Source organism: Dermacentor variabilis, chromosome 7, assembly GCF_050947875.1.
Source record: "Dermacentor variabilis isolate Ectoservices chromosome 7, ASM5094787v1, whole genome shotgun sequence".
Taxonomy (NCBI): domain Eukaryota; kingdom Metazoa; phylum Arthropoda; class Arachnida; order Ixodida; family Ixodidae; genus Dermacentor; species Dermacentor variabilis.
This window is the reverse complement of record NC_134574.1, coordinates 60,939,285-60,959,752: the sequence shown is the minus strand read 5'-3', so window position 1 is coordinate 60,959,752 and position 20,468 is coordinate 60,939,285. Positions and strand designations below refer to the sequence as shown.

At 44.7% G+C, this 20,468-nt stretch overlaps 1 long non-coding RNA gene across 1 annotated transcript in view; it reads left to right on the top strand.

Moving 5' to 3' along the window:
* The window catches only part of LOC142587473 (uncharacterized), a 192,467-nt gene extending 186,954 nt beyond the window's left edge, over positions 1-5,513 (top strand). Inside the window, exons 2-3 of the long non-coding RNA XR_012829549.1 lie at positions 2,231-2,392; positions 4,204-5,513. This is a non-coding gene — a long non-coding RNA (uncharacterized LOC142587473). The remainder of the gene's footprint in view (positions 1-2,230; positions 2,393-4,203) is intronic.
* The last annotated feature ends 14,955 nt before the right edge of the window (positions 5,514-20,468 follow it).

The window sequence follows — 20,468 nt, the reverse complement described above, 5'->3', positions numbered from 1 at the left end:
GCCAAGTCACATCTTCGTCACAGAACTCATCATTCCACCGCGAAATCACTAACACTGTCTTGGCGCTCTTTGGCCATATCTGGCCCTTGCGCCACTAAACCACATACATTCATTCATTCATTTATTTCACGACAGTACTTATCTGCATAATAATTGTGAGGACACATATGCTGTATGAGCCCACCTGTGTTTTTTTTTCTGGTTTGTTTTTTGTACTGTGATAAATAGCTGCTTGGCCCGAATGTTTACTAGGGGTATCTGACACTGCTAACCACATGAGACAGGTCTAAGAACACATCGCAGTTGCTGAGAAACGGACATACTGGTACGAGGCACTGCTATGCCAAAAGTACATTTTATTGCGTTCGGGGCAATGTTTTGCAACATGCTAATACTATGTCAGTGAAGAATGTCCTTTATATTGCAGCTCTGCCACTGACAGTCAAACATTTAGTTTGGAAAATATACTTGGCTATGCTCTGCCATGTCCAGGAGCAACTACCACACTCTCGCTTAGCACTTTGCTTTTGAAAATTTTTGCAGCGTGTACTGGACATGAATGCTTGTGAAAAATGTAGGGTTGACGGGAGTGGCAGCGGAGCGGTTCGATAGCTGTTTCACTGTGGGAGGGATATATCTCCTGGGTTTCCAATAATTTGTGGTTTATATCATGCAGTGGCAGTGTGCTTAGTTCTTTTGTTGTTACCTTAGCGTGTAGGACTGTTTGATTCGTCTGCACCACTCCGAACCAGTTAATGAACTCACGGTGGTGCACGAGATGGTCGGACATTGTGCACCTTTCCAGCGCCTTTTCAAACAAACTGTGCACAAGATGCATTAGCACAATAGCTGGGTAATGAACACTGTGCAGAAATGTTAATGCACATTCGCGAGCAAGTAATTTTTCCAACCAAATAACCTTTACCAGATGTTCGCAAAATTAACTATTATTTTCCATTCCGCTCTCGTTCCTGCCTTTCCTTTATTTCGTTTCTCCCTTTGTCTTTGCGCAATGTGGACCTTACAATGGGGTGGGACATTCCCACAGAACTTTTTTGAAAAGCCTTCGTGGTGACCGTGCGCCGTCGCTCCAATGTGCGCGGTTGAGAGTATCTACAATGAGAAAAGCAGTCTGTGAACGCGAGTTTTCGTTGGGAAAAGGTTTGCAGGAAAGCCAATTTGCTGATTTTTGCAAACTTTAATCATTGCCATCGACATGAGTAATGTTTCACGTGGCCTCCGCCAGTTTGCGACAGAGAGAGAGAGAGAGAGATCCGAAAAAGTATCATTCGCCATCTTGCGACGGGGCGAGAGAGAGAGAGATCCGAAAAGGTATCCCGGGAGTGGTGTGGCAGTCCACTGCACACTGCAGCAAGCGCATGATGGCCGTCGCCTGTTCTTCGGACCTGAATGGACACTTGCTCCGCGGCTGCCTCATTGGCGATAGCCAACTTAAATTCCTAAATGACTCGAGGTTATACATCGGAGTAAATTGTGCCACGTGCACATTTACTTTTGGGGGTGCTCGCGCGCCACGTTTAATGCAGGCGCTGGAGCGGCTGAAATCCGGCCAAGATTTCATCGCCGTCTACGTCGGCGGCAATGATGTAGCGACACATCAAGCGGCAGACGATATAGCTGACAACATCAAGGTAAGTTAATTCGTTGCATATCATTTGTTTCACTAACTGTACGACGTATGTCGCGCCAATGAAATCTCTTGTTTCAATTGCGTGTTTGTTATGGTGTGTAGAGTGCACGTGTGCGCGCCTTTATTAACTGTCTTGTTAATGATGCATTGACTATTGAAATACTTCCATCAGCGTGTGAAGAAAATCCGCCTTGCAATTTAGATGAGCTGCAGCTAGGCTTCATTGTGACGTGCGACATCGGCAATGCCGCTTTCTGCGTGCGCGCATTGTTCGGTACGCATCATGGTTCCACGAACGTGTGCGCGCACTCGCATATTTTTTATGGGGGAAATGCAAATTTATGAGGGAAACGCAAATTGAAAGCATTGTTTGAGCCAATGCACGTGTGGCCCGCGTTCATGTTTCATTGTGCAGTGGGAGGCATGTGCCACCTTCCACATACAGCACCGTTTTAAACCACGGTGTTTTCAGTGCAGTACTTTTTACCGTACATACCCTTTGATCACAAGCATGCCAAGAAGAATGTGCAATGCTGGTGCCATCATGTTCTGCGACATTTTTTTATTATTATTATGCAGCATGTCCTGGAATGTGCGGCCGCCATAGCCAGGAAGGTTTTCTGGTTCGCCATACCCCCTCGGCTCAATGAAGGAGAAAACGGGAAGAAGAGGATGCGTGTCAACGCAATCACAAGGAAGCATGTGGCAGCAATGACAAACGTCATCTGCATAAATTTGGAAGTAAGTCATGTATATGTCTGTTATATGTATGATCGCATTACTGTGGGTGTGCAAAAATTGGAAATTGCAAATTCAGATTGAGTAGACCTGGCTAGTAATTTATGTTATATATAGTCAAATTATAGAGATAATGACACACATTTGTGTCATTTGCATATTAGCTTCTGGCATCTAGACAGCCTTGAATATGAACTGGTGTGGATGACTTAATATCACTTTGATCACGTGTCATGCATTCGTATACCCCAGTCAGATGAGCAAATTTTGCGACACTTCTCTTCGCTGAGTCACTTCGGCGGTGTAGTGCTAGACGACAAAACAAAGTGTCATTTGGAATTTATCACAGTGATGGTCTATGAAGCCATAAAGGTTGATACAATTCTCAGCATTTTGAGTTTTAAGAATGGTTACTGTTTTATCACAAAAAGATGCTCATGTACAAGAAATTCTGCCATGAGAGAAAAAAATGCTGTAATCCCATTAACACAGTTCATTTGTTTTGAGCAAATGCAATCAAGGAACATGTTCAAAATTCTGAGTCAAAATGTGCTGAAAACAAACATTTGAAGCATTTTTGGCTTCGGTGATGTCTGAAAGACGCTCGTAACATTAAGAATCAGGAAACATTGATCTTACTATTAGTGCCAATACTTCTGTGAGCATTTATTTATTTCTTCTTGACAAATTGCTATTCAGGCTACAACAAGAACCCAAGCGAAGCGAGTTCCTAAAACACACTTGCTGGCAGGTGCATTCCACAGCATCAATAAATCTTTCCATCTGGCAGCCTGCGAGTGACACTAATGCCGAAGTGCACTCACTCAAAATTTGCACATCTAACAGAGGTATTAGTGAGATCTCTCACATTAGTGTGGTCCCACTCACGGAAGAGTGAATTAATTTGCTAGTGCATTTGGAAAACATCACTGTCTACCTCCATTAAACAGTGTGGTTTTAACAAAATCAATTGTAATAGGAATAATTATGTGACAAACTCTATAGATGTATGACGCTGCCTTTACTTCAGTGAACAAAATCACTCTAGTGCTTACAATGGAAACACAATTTCAGTAGTTGCTGCCACCACTTTCCACTTAAAGCATTTATCTCACTGAGGTGCATAATTACCCAAATGTGCAGTGGTGCTGCAGCCCTGTAGACATTCTTTAAAGCTTATTTTGTTTATAATCATGCACCAGTGTTAGTGACCCTTTTGTGAACACCAAGAAACCCCTGCATATATTTTCTTCTTGATACTTTAATGTACTAATTGTTCTTTTTGTTCTACGGCTTAGTCTTCATCAAAGTGAAATGTTGCTTTTGTATTATACTAGCACGGTTTTTACATACTCAGATGTTTAAAAGGAAATAGAAGGCGCATAACAACAATGTTACTACACATGACACAGAATTACATTTTGGCAAGTTTATAATTTCTGTGAATTGTGCAAACTAAGTTTTTCGAAATGATAGGCGCACAGTTCCATGCATATTGACTATGAAACTATCCTTACGAACAACGTCTCCAAGTGCTAATCCATTCACATTCCTTGCGGCGAGGATTCTAGGTAACCTTAAAGTGGGCTAACAAGGAAAGCCTCAGCATGGTGCCAAGGTTTTGACAAAGGAACTTAATGCTGTCTTGAAGAAGCCAGTTACCATTAGTGTAAAGCTGCCACCACTGACAAACATTCCTTGTTTGCTGTTGACCAGCTCAAGTCAGCATGTTTGATTCATTTTGTTGAGTAGGATTAACTTCAAAATGTTCATGTGCTAACAGAAGTGCTAATAAAAACTGTTTACAATTACAGGACAGGTTCCTTGGAAAAGCCAGGGCCATGAAGCCAGCATTCTACGGCGCTGACGGATACCATGTGTCCCGGGGAGCTGGCATAAAGGCCCTGGCCAGGGCACTGAGCCTTGCCGTCAGGTCTGCTTTCAGAGCAGAATGGCAGCCATGTGGCAGGAAGACTGCCACTCAGAATTGGAAAATTCTGTATTGTGCAGTCTGCCAGGCCAAAGGTCATGTCAGCCCTCAGTGTGAAACTTTCTTGCAAAATGCACAGCCTTAGAGTGCAAAGCGACAAGGACGGACGCAGACTTGCAACTTAGTTGCAAGTCTGCGCCCGTCCCTGGCCATGCTGTCTCTGTGGTCCGTTTGTTCGCACAGTTAAACAATGTTCGCTAATATGTACCAACTCGCCCAACAACAAGTCCTTCTAAACTACTTAAGAGTGCAAAGCTTGAGAGGAAGCTTTAGCTAGGAGCGACCTCCAGTTTCACTATTCAAATACATGTAAAACACAGAAATGCTTTGTTGAGATAACCATTGGATGCATTTGAATGATATTTGTTGCATGTGAGAAACATGCGTAAATTGTAATGAAAGAGCTTGTTGGGTTCTTAAAATGTAGGTAAATTGTAGTGGCTCGAGCAGGCAAAATTTTTATTCCTCTCGAATTTTTGCAGGAATTTCCAAAAACTGGTTTAGTTTGAAAACAATTGAAACACAAGGTTAACAAGCATGTATTTTTGCACAAATAACAGACATCGCAGTTCTGTGATGTCTGATCACATCTGTCAGAGCTCCTAGCACAGACAAATTTGAATATGCTGCTCCTGCTGCTTAAGGGGAAATGTTACAATGTTTACGAGGTTTTCGTGAAATTCCTACTCACTAGTTACAGGTTTATCTGAGAGCAGTGTATAATAAGTAAATTTTCTCATCACTAGATGTCTTATCAGATAGATTATAAAAAAAAATGCGATATCAGGTTGTATTGCCGAGTGAGAGTTGTAAACTCTATACTCAAGCTTTTTTCAGTTTCCTACCATTTTGCATCAAGTTCATGTCCTACATAAAAAAGCAGCTTCTTACTGTCAGTCGATATTTATGCTTTTTTATTGGCAACAAAACTATGCAGTGGTTGTTGAGAAAAATTTCTTTGTTCCTATGTATTTGGATAGGTGCCCCTGAACTAAAGCTTCCTAGAACGCCAACTGCAGTGAAATTTTTTATTGCTAAAACGCCTACTTTGAGATAGTGCATATACAGAGCAACCTTCTTGGAAAATTAAAAATTTGAAGAAAGATGGAAGAAGACGGAGGTCTTGCATAAACAGATGTGACTGATAGTGCAGGCAGTTGAGCATACCTCAGAATGTTGAGAGACTGCATAGGTCGTTGGCATATCTGCCTAGATTAGGTATGCCTGCTCTAGGACGAAAAGTCTTGAAGGCAATATGCTTATATTTAGGTCATGTCTGCTAACCATGAGGTGCACACATTGTCTGCACAGGTACTATTTCAAAGCTGCTTATGAGTAAGCTGGACCATTACTAGGACCGCAGGTTTGCCAAGATTGCTTTAACGCTATATACCGATTACCGCTAATACACGATTACTGTAGCGAAGTGAAATTTTGTTGCAGTTGGTCTTTAATGGAGTACGAGATGTTGACGAATGCTTTCAACTTCGGTTGCCTGTAACTTCACTGTGCTTTATGCAAACGAGCCTAAATTGCTTTTTAACAGCTCTGTCTGGGTCAACTATTACATTGAAACAGTGAAATTTCTTTAAGGTCAGGTCAGGTCAGTTTATTTCCTTTAAGGCCCCTTTATCAGGGGTGTTACATAAGGGGTGGTGTACATCTTGTAACAAAAATTCAACATGATAAGAAACGAAACATATGTCTTGTAAAGATGTTTTGCTTTTATTAAGAAACATTGGCGAGACAGTTCCTTTAGCTTGGCAGCTTAGTTTCGTTTTGCTCAACTCAAACATAACAGGCTTTCTTGTGAATGAAAACATTAAATGAAGCTGTCATTGTTCATTGGAAGAAAATTTTAGAAAATCGAAGTTTAAATTCTGTTTCTTCACAAATTCTAAAAAACATTCTAAAGGAAACATGTTTATTTTGCTTCAGCAAACGTGACAGACATTCAGCTGTGACACACAAAAAATGCTGCTTTTGATTTATTGCTTAATGTATTATATGACACTGCTTATGTTGGTATGTGCTTTTTATTGTGTATTGGCTTATGATAGCATGTTGCTTTTATTCTGTATTTGCATGCATGAAGCACAGCCTTACGTTTTGCTATTTCGTTAATAAAACTGGAATAATGTCGATTTCAAAGAACATTTTATGCGCGTGTTCTTTTCTTCTGTTTGTCACCACTGTTGGAAATTACAGTGGGCTGTACCGCTGAGCCAAGGAACTGCACATAGAAGTTGGTTTGTGAACTTGATTCGTGTCTGTAATTACTACTGCTGGGCTGCTGTGCATAAGTACAGCGTTTTCAATGAAACCTCGAGCTGCTTCAGCTGGTGCACTCCGCTGCATAGCTTCAGTCTCCGCATAGGGAGTGAGGACAGCACTTATTGTCCCGAACTCCCCTTCAATGAAACAATAAAATGGGCTAAAACACAGTTGAAACTTTGTATTTGTGTGATTTGACAAATCTACAAAGGGCTTGCCATACTCTCACGTAGTCTACTATTGCTCAGAAAGTGGCTCACTCCTGCCTCATAAGAGACCTATTGTTCAAATACCAAAATTCAGTTCACTTGTGACATTGCGAAACCATGCGACACTGGAAACTGTTGATGCCTATACCAGCCCTCCATTGCCCTGGCATACAAAAAAAAAGAACACTGGGCTTACAAAAAAGTGCAAGCAGAGCATGGCATTTCTGGTATTCTATGATGCTGGGGCGTACTATTTCTAGGCCTCACTAAAATTATGTGCCATTACACCAACTGCTGTGTGTAACGGCATAGATGCATGCCTTTCAATTGGCCAGTCAACGAGAAAATCTATGTTCAAAATAATGTACCTCAGAGGATGGCAAAACTACCAAATACATTGCGAATATCTGCCATTCAACTACAATGAGTTATATTTGTTTTCTATAACAGAGCTCGACTTATAAAGAAATCATTTACAAGCTCTAATACTATGAGGTACTTTTGCAAGAAATGCATAGCCTACCCTTGCTGTCATGTAGGATAGCAAGTTACGTCAGTGGGCAAGCATGGACATTAAAATACACTTCTGAAGAAGATGCGCAAGCTACAATGTGGAATGCATGACTGAAGTTAGCGCAAGGCTTGTACACTGCATTAAATGTTGCGAAACATCGCCCCGAGTGCAATAAAAAAATGTTCTTGGCATAGCAGTGCCTGGTACCAGTATGTGCATTTCACGGCAACTGTGGTGTGTTGATAGAAGTGCCTTTCAAGGGGTTGCCAGTTTAGGATACCCCTTTTAAACATTCGGGACTTGCAGCATTTTATCCCACCACACAAGAAAGAGAGATGGGCTGACAACACCTGCTACGTGTGGATAACACATTAAGTGTAGTTATGCCGCAGGCGTGCTGCAGCATTTCCACAGAAAACAAAAATGCCACAAATGTTTCCCGTTTCTTTTTTAATGTCTCGGCATGGTAACTACATTAAACAGAAAAGGTGACCGACGTAAACAGCTTCCAGCAAAACAATGCACAGCAAAATAAGCTGAGATGCAGGCAGCTAAGGTGAAGCAGGGTACATACCAGCTGTCAAGGTGTAGAGATGCTCTAAAAAGCAAGCAGAAACCTTAACTGGCAGTTATCTTTGCTTCCTTGTGTCATGTAATATTCCATGCAATGGCACATACTCGTCACAATTATTATGCAGATAAGTACTGTCTTGAAATAAAAATATGTATTGGAAAGATCAAAGGAGTGCAGGCAAGACATCATTAGCGTAGTGCACAGACAATTTTATTGGTTTTCGTGACGTGTGCTGTAGCCGCATGGCAATGTCGCAAGAAACAGAACACAAGTTCAGGGAACACGACTGCAGCAGGTTTATTCAGCTCCGCAATTTACGCTGGTTCTGCAACCCAAAGTTCAGCTGGGCTACCTAAAGAAATCTGGGAAAAAAAGAAAGGCCTGTTGGTCCGCGAGGTGCAAGCACCACTGCCGTTGCAGTAATGCGCAATAGCAGGTCCCCCATCCGGCACCTGGGGACCGCGCTCTCTAGCAGGCAGGTGCTGCCGAGAGTGCTGCTGCAATGGTCTGGTTTTCCAGCCGTTTCATCGAAGGAAGTACATGCGAGTAAGACAGCACCAACACAACAGTTGTAAAGCCGACAAAAACCAAAGGATATGCAAAAGAATCGGTCAATTGAGCAGCAACTCCAGGATTCCGTATACTTGAGCCTGCAACATAAAGAAAGCAAAACACAAACAAGAAAGCAAGCAAAGAACAAACACACAAAAAGAATAACCAATACACATGAAACATTGATGCAAGGGTCAGACAATGGAGGAACTTCTCTTTTGCAGCATGGAAGGATTCTGCAGCCTGATCCTAAAACAAAATATTTGCGACTGGGCTGTACCAGCACCTGTGCAACCCCATGCAATGAGCCTGTGGATACAGGGATGCTGGCGCAGGCAGTGGCCCGGTGAGAGGCTGCAGAACACAGACACTGTTGGGAATTCGAGGAGCGAGGAAACCGAGTTACGGGTGACAGCAGCTATCGCATCCTAGTGCCATGCTGCCACCACAACGGGGGAGGCCTCTCGAGCTACTGACCAGAAAACACAGAGAGAGACTAGCTATTTACACCAAAGTGGCGCGGCTCTGCAGCTTTGTCGGGGCATGAAATGTTTGCGACTAGGCTGTACCAGCACCTGTGCAACCGCATGCAATGAGGCTGTGGATACATGGATGCTGGCGCAGGCAGTGGCCCGGTGAGAGCACGCAGAACACAGACACTAATGGGAATTCGAGGAGCGAGGAACCCGAGTTACGGGTGACAGCAGCTATCGCATCCTAGTGCCATGCTGCCACCACAACGGGGGAGGCCTCTCGAGCTACTGACCAGAACACACTGAGAGAGACTAGCTATTTACACCAACGTGGCGCGGCTCTGCAGCTTTGTCGGGGCATGAAATATTTGCGACTAGGCTGTACCAGCACCTGTGCAACGACATGCAATGAGCCTGTGGATACACGGATGCTGGCGCAGGCAGTGGCCCGGTGAGAGGCTGCAGAACACAGACACTGTTGGCAATTCGAGGAGCGAGGAAACCGAGTTACGGGTGACAGCAGCTATCGCATCCTAGTGCCGTGCTGCCACCATAACGAGGGAGGCCTCTCGAGTTCTTGACCAGAATGCACACTAAGAGAGACGAGCTATTTACACCAAAGTGGCGCGGCTCTGCAGCTTTGTCGGGGCATGAAATGTTTGCGACTAGCCTGTACCTGCACCTGTGCAACCGCATGCAATGAGCCTGTGGATACACGGATGTTGGCGCAGGCAGTGGCCCGGTGAGAGGCTGCAGAACACAGACACTGTTGGCAATTCGAGGAGCGAGGAACTCGAGTTACGGGTGACAGCAGCTATCGCATCCTAGTGCCGTGCTAACACTACAACGAGGGAGGCCTCTCGAGTTCTTGACCATAATGCACTCTGAGAGAGACGAGCTATTTACACCAAAGTGGCGCGGCTCTGCAGCTTTGTCGGGGCATGAAATGTTTGCGACTGGGCTGTACCAGCACCTGTGCAACCGCATGCAATGAGCCTGTGGATACACGGATGCTGGCGCAGGCAGTGGCCCGGTGAGAGCACGCAGAATGGACTATTTTCTGCGCAAATTTGGAAAATCACTATGCAGCATCCATTTTGTCCTTGCATCATGCTATATATGGCACTTCACAAATATCCAGAAGCACCAAATTGTATTAAGCACTGCGTGCCTCTGCCATGGCAAGCAGAATGTGCTGAAAAGCCCGTTCCTTGGCTTTTGCATTGGTTTTTATGGGTAAAGAGATTCCAAAGCTGTAATTCTGAAGGTAATATAACAAACGGCAGCATTGCCGTAAGGTCCTCTCAATGCCTGACACTTGGGAGCACACTACGGATTCTGCTCACTTTCACAAATCTGCCCTCAGCACGTTCCCTTGCCATGGCACACGCCCCTCAGGAGAGTCGAAGGTCGCCTTGGAGGCATCTCGCACTAATTTTGCATGGCCAGTGTAAATGCGATTCCCATGCGAGATATCTGTAAGAATACCTTGGTTGCCTTGAAGGTCTGATCTCCACTTGCCAGGAATGAATTGACCATCCGGTCCAACTCTATAAACGTCATTGTCAGAACAGTACTTAAAACAACTCAGGTCTTCATCATCAAGTGTCCTGAGGTAGTTGTGCAGAAGTACTGTTGCCCACACAATGAGGTCGACTGTGTGTGCAGATGCACGGATATCCTGACGGAGAATTCTCCATCTGTTAGCAAGGATGCCGAAGGTGTTCTCAATGGTGCGCCTTGCTCGGCTCAACCTGTAGTTGAACACCCTACGTTCAGCATCAAGGCCAGAACCAGGGTATGGTCGCATGAGGTTTTTCAGTAAAGGAAATGCCTCATCACCAACAAATACGTATGGCAACTTCATTGGTGCACCTGGCACCTTGCTGTCTGGTGGAATACTGAGCTGTCCGTTGTTTAGCTTTTGCCCTATATGTCATTCGCCAAATAGGCCAGTATCACCACGTGAACCACACTCCCCAATGTCCACCATTGTAAAACGATACCTGGCATCACACACTGCAAGGAGGATCGTACTAAAATGACCTTTGTAATTGTGGAACAATGTACCAGAGTTTCCTGGAGTTTCTATACACACATGCTTTCCATCAATAGCGCCAATGCAATTAGGAAATTGCCACAATGTCTCAAAATCATTGGCTATTTCCTTCCATTGGGCTGTTGTTGGTTAGCAAGGTAGATAGGCTGCAGCACATTACGTAAGGCTAGGCAGGTTTGCTTAACAATTTGGCTGGCTGCAGAGCTGGATATGCCATACGACTTGGCAATAATTTTCATATTAGGCCCATGTGCAAGGTACCTGTAAAGAAAAGAAGTGCAACATGAAAAAATATGGATAAATGTTTAACGCCAACAAAACCGGGCACGATTCACACTTACAAGAGGCAACTAAAGGTCTGGCTAGTAACCACAGAAAGTGGAGACACCAGGATGCAAGGAAATGTGAAGATTTTAACACAGTGAAGTGGTTTAAATGTAAAATTTTTAGAAACTGTGAAAGAAAAAGTAAACTATGAAAAAAGCAAGTTTTGCTTTGGAAGTCTTTTTGTGAATGAGAAAATTGAGTTACCTTCCATACTGTAATACCGAGCCAGCCAGGCCAGTGCATGGCACCTTTAGGCTCAAGTTGGAAACTTCCCAGAAAAGAAAGCCTGTGCAGTGCCCGAATTTGACGCCAAGAAATGGAAGTACGGTGTAGCTATTGAACAATTTTGTACAAATTTGTCAATGTGTCTTATCGCAGCCACGTTCCCATGTCACATGTTTAATGTGTTGGCCCATGCATCCACAGTGAATAGCCTCGGCATCTGCCATGGTTTTTGCCACCACGTTTTCCAGATCAATGCAAGAGAAAACTGTGATAGGCTGCAGTCCCCGTTTTTTTAGTCCATAGGTTTGACCCTACTTCCCAAAATGACTGATGAGTGTCAACATTTGGTTTTTGAGAAAGCGACGACAGAGAAGTTCCAGTGTTATTAAGGCTTTCGCCTTAATAACACTGGAACTAACACTGGAAGGCGAAAGTCTCATGGTGAAGTTTGTGTCTACAGGCAGACCTGACCGCCGGAGTGTCCGCCGAAGCGTCATCACCCATATGAAGGCGGATGAAACACAGATTAAAAAATGAAAAATGATTAATAGTGAGAGTTAGTGAATGATAATGCTATAACAGAGATCGGCAGAGGTTAATAATGACTACTAATGACTTGAAATGACCACAATTGATCCGAAATGTCTAGTAATGGGTAGTAATGAGTAAACTGACAACTAATGAACGTTTGTAATGAGCAAAATTGATTACAAATGACTAAAAATGCTTACTAGTGAGCAGTAATGACTAATAATGACTGAAATGACTTGCAATGACCAATATTTCTCACAACTTATAATGACTACAATTGATTAGAAATGATGGAAAATGCTTAGCAATGACCAGTAACGACAACGAAATGACCAATATGCCTAACGACTAATTGCAACAACTACAATTTATTAGAAATGACTTGTCACGACTACTGATGACTATGATATCACCCCCCGCAGGGGCGTCTGCGTCAGCAGGCGTTTGGTGTGTTGCGACACCACGTACCCGAGCACACGAGGGTTGGACCGTCCTGCGTGTTGCCGTGCGCGGCTTAGCCGTGTCTGGGGAAAGGGGGATCCTGGAGGTTGAGCCGATGCTGGGTGTTTGGACCTTTAAGGCCCCCCGGCGGAGGCAACACACCTCTTCGGCCTCTGCTTCACATAGACGGCACCCCCGGACTGATCCACCCGGGGGAAATCGGTAGTCGCCTCTTCCTGTCTCTCTCTTCCTACAACCTTCGTCTTTCCCTTACTTTCCACCTTTCCTGTCTCCTTCTCTCTTCTATTTACTTCCTTCTTCTTGGTGGCAAGGGTTAACCCTGTGTGGCTATCAAACCTTGGGTACACCATATTTGGTTATAGTGGCGGCGTACGACTGGCGTCGTGCAGACTTGTATGCAAGCTCTGCCGCGTCCCTTCGTTGGGCTCCGTGGTGGGCGGTCGGCGCTGCTGCCGAATTTTCTATATTTTCATGGAAACTGCTTTCCCCAAACTTCCTGATCGCCCTCAGAAACGAGGGCGCACCGAAGATCTCTTTCAATTTTTCGGACGACAAGTCCACAACTTTCCCCGATTCCACGTGATTCACTCAGAAAAGCCAGACAAACTAGTGCGTAACATTTCACCGTTCCTTGTTTCGAAGTGTTTGACTGATGTTTTTGGAACAGGATATAAGGCGTCGAGAATGACAAGTGGTGATCTCCTCTTGGAGCTCCACGATCAGAAGCAGTACGAGAAACTGCCGAAACTTGTGTCATTTGGGGAGACCCAAGTAACAGTAACCCCGCACCGTACCATGAACACCACTCACGGCGTCATCTCGGACGATGACTTGCTAGAGCTCACTGAAGCTGAACTCTTGGAGGGCTTCAGTGAACAGAATGTCATAAATGTTAAGCGAATTAAGATGACGCGAGACGGTAAAGAGATCAAGACGAAACACCTTATACTCACCTTTGGTTCGAGTGTCCTCCCCGAGTCCATCGATGCCGGTTATATCAAACTTCATGTTAGGCCATACGTGCCCAATCCTCTTAGATGCCTTAAGTGCCAAAGGTTCGGCCACAGCTCACAGAACTGTCGAGGCCGGATGACTTGTGCCAAGTGTAGTGAAAACGAACACTCCTCTGAAACATGCCAGAATACCCCACACTGTGTCAACTGTGATGGCGAGCATGCCGCATACTCGCGGTCATGCCCGTCTTGGAAGAAAGAAAAAGAAATAGTCACAATCAAAGTAAAAGAAAATATCACCTTCAAAGAGGCACGCAGGTGGGTTGCATACCTTCCTAAGGCCAGCTTTGCCGAAGTGGCGCGTCAGGGGGCAGCGTCACGACGGCCTCCGGCGGCTGTCGGATCCACAAACCGTGAGTCGGCAGTTACGCCATCTGCCCCCGCGACGGCTGCAGCTGGCGCTGCTCCGTCAACCGAGGAGAAGCGACCATCGACCCCGAAGGTGGGCGCAGCCGAGGCTGCTCCAACCCCCTCGGCCCCTTCCAGCGCTGGCAACGGCCGGCGCAGCCAAATCCCTCAGGGAGCCCCATCGACCTCCGGGCTGGTGGGCGCAGGGGTCTTGCCCTCCAAGGCGGGACTCCCCTTGAAAACCTCTCGCTCGCAAGAGCACGTGTCCGGAGCTTCACTAGAGGCAATGGACACAACCCCTATCCTCAAGGCGCACCAAGCGCCTAAAGAGCGCCGAGGCTCCCTCGAACGCTCCAGAAAGGGCAGAACTCCCGTTACAGGGCCTCGAAAGGGCTCTGTAATTTAATCTCTGTAATTTACATAATCACTACTTCTGTTTCTGTACACACAGCACCTATTGACCTCCAATATGGGTACAAAAATCATACAATGGAACGTCAGAGGTCTTTTTAGGAACCTTGATGATGTTCAAGAGATAATCCACAAACACAATCCAATAGTGCTGTGTCTACAGGAAACACACCTAAAATCACAACACACGAACTTTCTCCGACAGCATGTTACTTTTCGCAAAGATCGCGATGATGCAATCGCATCATCGGGCGGTGTTGCAATTGTAATTCAAAAGAGCATAGCGTGTCAACATTTACAGCTACGAACGGCCCTTGAAGCAGTGGCCGTTCGAGTTGTTTTGCTAAACAAACTTATCACTATTTGCTCGTTTTTTATACCCCCACACTACAAACTCAGCAAACATGAATTTCAGTCGTTCATAGATGAATTGCCAGAACCTTATGCTGTTCTTGGGGATTTCAATGCGCATAACTGCCTGTGGGGCGACTCTCGTGTAGACGCGCGAGGTCGTCTTGTCGAACAGTTCCTTTTCTCTTCTGGTGCGTGTCTGCTGAATAAGAAGGCACCCACATATTATTCTCTAGCAAAGAGAACCTTTTCTTCAATAGATCTTAGTATAGTTTCCCGGTCCATACTGCCTGAACTCGAATGGGAAGTTACGAACAATCCTTACGGAAGCGACCACTTCCCTATACTATTAAGAACACTTAAAGAAAACGTATATACACCACAGGCTCCCAGGTGGAAGATTGACACAGCAGACTGGGAGAAATTCGGAAACTTAGCTAGTATCTCATCGGCTGAGATGTCTCCGTTAGGAATTGATGCTGCTGTGGAGTTTTTCACAGCCTTCATAACAGGTGCCGCATATAAATGCATATCACAAGTAAATTGCTTGGCATGTAAACGGCGTGCCCCGTGGTGGAACAACGATTGTAGGATCGCTCGAAAGAATCAAAACAGGGCGTGGGGGTTGCTGCGCGCCTCCCCCACTGCGGAAAATCTTATCAACTTTAAAAAAGTAAAATCACAGGGCAGGCCAACCCGCCGACAGGCTAGAAGAGAGAGCTGGCAGAAGTTTCTATCCGGTATCAACTCGTATACAGACGAGGCCAAAGTCTGGAACAGGGTTAATAGAATAAAAGGGCGACAAACATATTCACTTCCTTTGGTAAACACACAAGGTGAAACACTGAAAGATCAGGCAGACTCACTTGGGCAACACTTTGAGAGCGTGTCGAGTTCAAACCATTATTCGCAATCCTTCTTGAAATACAAACAAATAGAAGAATGTAAGCCAATAATACGAAAATCTAGACATAATGAACCTTATAACCGGCCTTTCAATATTGCTGAGTTGACAGCTGCCCTGAACACATGCAAAAGCACTGCACCGGGACCTGATAGAGTCATGTATGACAGGATCAGAAACTTACACAGTGACACAAAACTTACACTACTCACACTTTTCAACGCTATTTGGGCTACGGGATACCTCCCATCCACATGGAAAGAAGCGATTGGGGTCCCTGTTCTTAAGCAGGGTAAAGACCCGTCCTTGGCGGCAAGTTATCTCCGATACCTCTAACAAGCTGTCTGTGTAAGATTTTTGAAAAAATGGTTAACCGCAGACTTTTACATTTCTTTGAACTCAGCAATATGCTCGATCCCTTTCAGTGTGGCTTTAGAGAAGGGCGGTCCACAATCGATCACCTTGTGCGCATTGAGGGAAACATTCGCGACGCCTTTCTACATAAACAATATTTCTTATCGATCTTCCTTGACATGGAAAAAGCGTATGACATGGCATGGCGTTACGGGATGTTGCGAGACCTGTCGGAAATGGGCATCCGTGGAAATATGCTGAACATAATTGAAAGCTATTTGTCAAACCGTACTTTCCGTGTAAAAGTCGGTAATGCACTGTCACGTCCTTTTACCCAGGAAACTGGTGTACCCCAGGGAGGCGTGCTCAGCTGCACTCTCTTCATCGTTAAGATGAACGCACTACGTGCTTCACTACCACCTGCCATTTTTTATTCCGTATACGTAGACGATGTACAAATAGGCTTCAAATCCTGCAACCTCACAGTATGCGAAAGACAGGTACAGCAGGGCTTAAACAAAGTGTCCAAATGGGCAGATCCAAACGGATTTAAGGTCAACCCCCACAAAAGTTCTTGTGTTCTCTTCACATGAAAGAGAGGCCTGGTCCCAGATCCTTGTGTAGAACTGGGCGGACAACAAATTCCTGTCAACAAAGAACACAAATTCCTTGGTGTTATTCTTGACTCCAGGCTCACTTTTATTCCTCACCTAAAACATCTTAAAGAAAAATGTCTTAGAACAATGAACTTACTTAAAATCCTATCCCACACAACGTGGGGTAGCGACAGACAGTGTTTATTGAATATTTACAAGAGCCTAGTTCGATGACGGTTAGATTATGGTGCCGTAGTATATCACTCTGCCGCACCGAGCGCGCTGAAGATGTTAGATCCCGTTCACCATCTGGGTATCCGTCTGGCCACTAGCGCATTTAGAACAAGCCCTGTTGAAAGTCTATATGTAGAGTCAGATGAGTGGCCACTCCATCTTCAGTGAACAAATATCAGCTTAACGTATTTTCTCAAGGTTTGCTCTAATAAGGAACATCCGTGTTTCGCTACTGTTAACGACTTGACGTGTGAAACACTTTTTCATAACAGACCCTCTATGAGACTTCCTTTTTCACTGCGTGCAAGAGAACTTAGCACGGAAATGGATGTCCCAGTTCTCGAACAACGCCTAATGCCTCCAGCTAAGCTAGTACCGGCCTGGGAGTGGCAACTGATAGAGTGTGACACATCCTTTATAGAGGTCACTAAACATGCGCCAGAGACACATATAAAAATGCACTTCTGGGAGCTCCAGTACAAGTACTCGTGCACAGACTTTTACACAGACGCTTCTAAGTCGCACGCCGGGGTGTCCTACGCAGCCATTGGCCCATCCTTCTCGGAATCCGGTGTACTGCACCCTGAAACAAGCATATTTACGGCTGAGGCCCATGCACTGTTGTCGGCTGTGAAACATATCAGAAAATCAAATCTTCAAAAAACAATTTTATTTACAGATTCCCTAAGCGTCGTAAAAGCCTTGAAGTCACACTGTAAACACAGAAACCCCGTAATTACTGAGCTCTATTCCATTCTCTGTAGAGCGTATATGTCTAACCAGCATGTCATTATATGCTGGGTGCCTGGACATAGGGGCATCGAGGGTAACGTTCTGGCAGACCAGATGGCCACATCAATTTCATTGCATACAGTTAATCCTACAGCTTCGGTCCCTGTCGCAGACCTGAAGCCTTTCTTAAGAAAGAAACTGCGAAACCACTGGCAACGTAAGTGGGACACAGAAGTAAATAACAAACTCCACGTGATAAAGCCACAGTTACGTTCTTGGCCCTCCGTAACAAAATCACGGCTAACAGATGTCCTATTCTGTCGCCTCAGAATAGGACACACATTTGGCACACATAACTTTTTACTCACTGAAAGTGATCCTCCAACCTGCGGTAGATGCGGGGAGAGGCTGACCGTCCTCCACGTCCTCCTGGAGTGTCGGGCAGCCGAATCTGAGAGAAGGAAACATTTTTCCCTAGCATACCGGCAGCACATCCCCCTTCATCCTGTTATGTTGCTTGGTCCAGAACCACTCTTTGACACCAACGCCGTCCTAGGTTTTTTGAAAGATGTTGTGTTGCATGTTCTTAGCCCCACACGTTCGTAGCGGGTCCTCTCTTCAGAGGATGCCGCTGTGATAGCTCTTTGGTATAGCACATGCCTCTAGACCCTTGTGTTTCAAGGGCTCTGGCGAGGCAGCAGTGCTCCAAGTAATTATACCATCTTATATATTTTATATTTTGCATCATTCTTCTACGATGGATTTTAAATGATCATAGTATTCGTCATTAGTCATCGCCATAATTTTATAGCACGTAGATTTTACGCACTTTACAGCGAATATTTTTAGGCCACTTTACAGCCAAGCCACATCTTCCATAATACATCGTCAACATTACCACGTGTCATGGCGCTCTTTGGCCAAACCTGGCCCTTGCGCCACAAAACTCCACACATCATCATATGATATCACCAACATGTCTAACGACGCCTTGTAATGACCACAATTGATTACAAATGAGAAAATATGCTTAGTAGTGAGCAGTAATGACTAAAGGAAAGAAGAGAAAGAGAAGAGGCAAATGATAAGAGGAGGATGAGTACGCTTTTCCCGTTAGCCACTTAGGAGTGATCTTAAGAGACCGTGTCATTTGTTTTTATTCACGCATGGGTAGCCATGTTGAAAGGAGCCTCGATCCTTATATCAACTGCACTTTTAGTGTTGCCCCCCTGGTTGGTTTTTATCTATCATCATTTTGACAGATTATGTCCAAATTACTACGAGCTATCTTTTCTATCATGTGGTGCTTTCACACACAAGAGAATGCAGTGAATTTCCTAGCAACCTTCGAGTGACGCTTGACTAGCAGTCTAATGTTTTAGATTTTGAACACTGCCTGTGCAAGTGCCCTTATTCATTATTTTATAATGAAGTGCAAGACACTACATTATTGCACACTACTCTACAGAAGCTGAACAAAGTATGTGGATACTCCAGCGCCGGTTGAACATGCACTAGACTTGCACGCACAGGAAAGCTGATCGAATGCAGTCATCAAGTATGAGAAGGCTCCTGCATGCTCCCTGACGCGACTATTTCTTCACGCACATAACAATGAACCAGATGCCTGCTGGAATGAGTAAAAACAAATGCTTCCTGCACAATAGGAACTTACCCAATTTCTTTTGCAACGCTTTTGATTTCCCACATGGCATGGGTATCACTATGGCAAGTATTGATGCCAATAAGTATGCGTAATTTTTATATAAAAAATTTTACAACTTACGACTTACAAAATTTGCGAACTACGAGCCCAGGTGCATATTTTGTATATATCAGATTTCTTTTTACACTCTGTACTTATACATAAAACAGCACTTTATTACTTTCTCTCATTTTACTTGAGATATTTCTTTGCAGTTCCACACACCAATTCTCAGAAATCTTGTCCGAGCTATTACTGCTTTGCATCCATTCAATGCAACCGTGATCAGGCTATAATTTTATGTATCGCGGTATATGATGCGACCACTAAGTCTTGAAATGAAGCGTTAAAACATTAAAGGGCCAAAAATGAGCATGTTCCTATTGGTAAGGATAGATTTCAGTCTCATGCTCTACTGACTGAGCTAGTCTGTACCCACAAAAAAACTCTTGTAGTGCATGCCAGTAATACTGATAGCGGCAACATGTCGAACAAACATTCTTGAAGACTACAATTTCAATGAGGCAGTGAATCTGGCAGTCATGGTCATGACACCGTTATACCATTTCTAGATAGAACAAAATGCTGAAGTTATTATGGAATGACGGTGTGCCAGAGTAAGCAGTTTGCACATAATTTTTAGCCAATAAGGCAGCACTTCTGTGCCTTTTTGTTTATCGGTAGTTTCAAAAAGAAAGCCGCGTTACAGTGTTCTTACATAGCAAATACATTTTCTGTAACAAGTGTTCGTTACATCCACAATGAAATTGACAATCTTATTAAGTTGCCTACAGTTGCATTAACCGCTAGACTACAGCTGCGCTTCACGGAGATTGCAACATGTCTGTCGGACGTGCACATATTTGCGATTTTTCTGCCCAGAGAACAAAACATTCACTTTTTCCTACAAAAAATAATGTCTTGACGCTTTCGCAATTATTCCACTTGTTGATTGCAAAGGAGAAACATACCATGAGTTCCCCGCAGGGGTGTCTGCGTCAGCAGGCGTTTGGTGTGTTGCGACACCACGTACACGAGCACACGAGGGTTGGACCCTCCCGCGCGTAGCCGTGCGCGGCTTAGCCGTGTCCGGGGAAAAGGAGATCCTGGGGGTTGAGCCAATGCCGGGTGTTTGGACCTTTACGGCCCCCCGGCGGCGGCAACACACCTCTTTGGCCTCGGCTTCACGTAGACGGCACCCACGGACTGACCCACCCGGGGGAAATCGGTAGTTGCCTTTT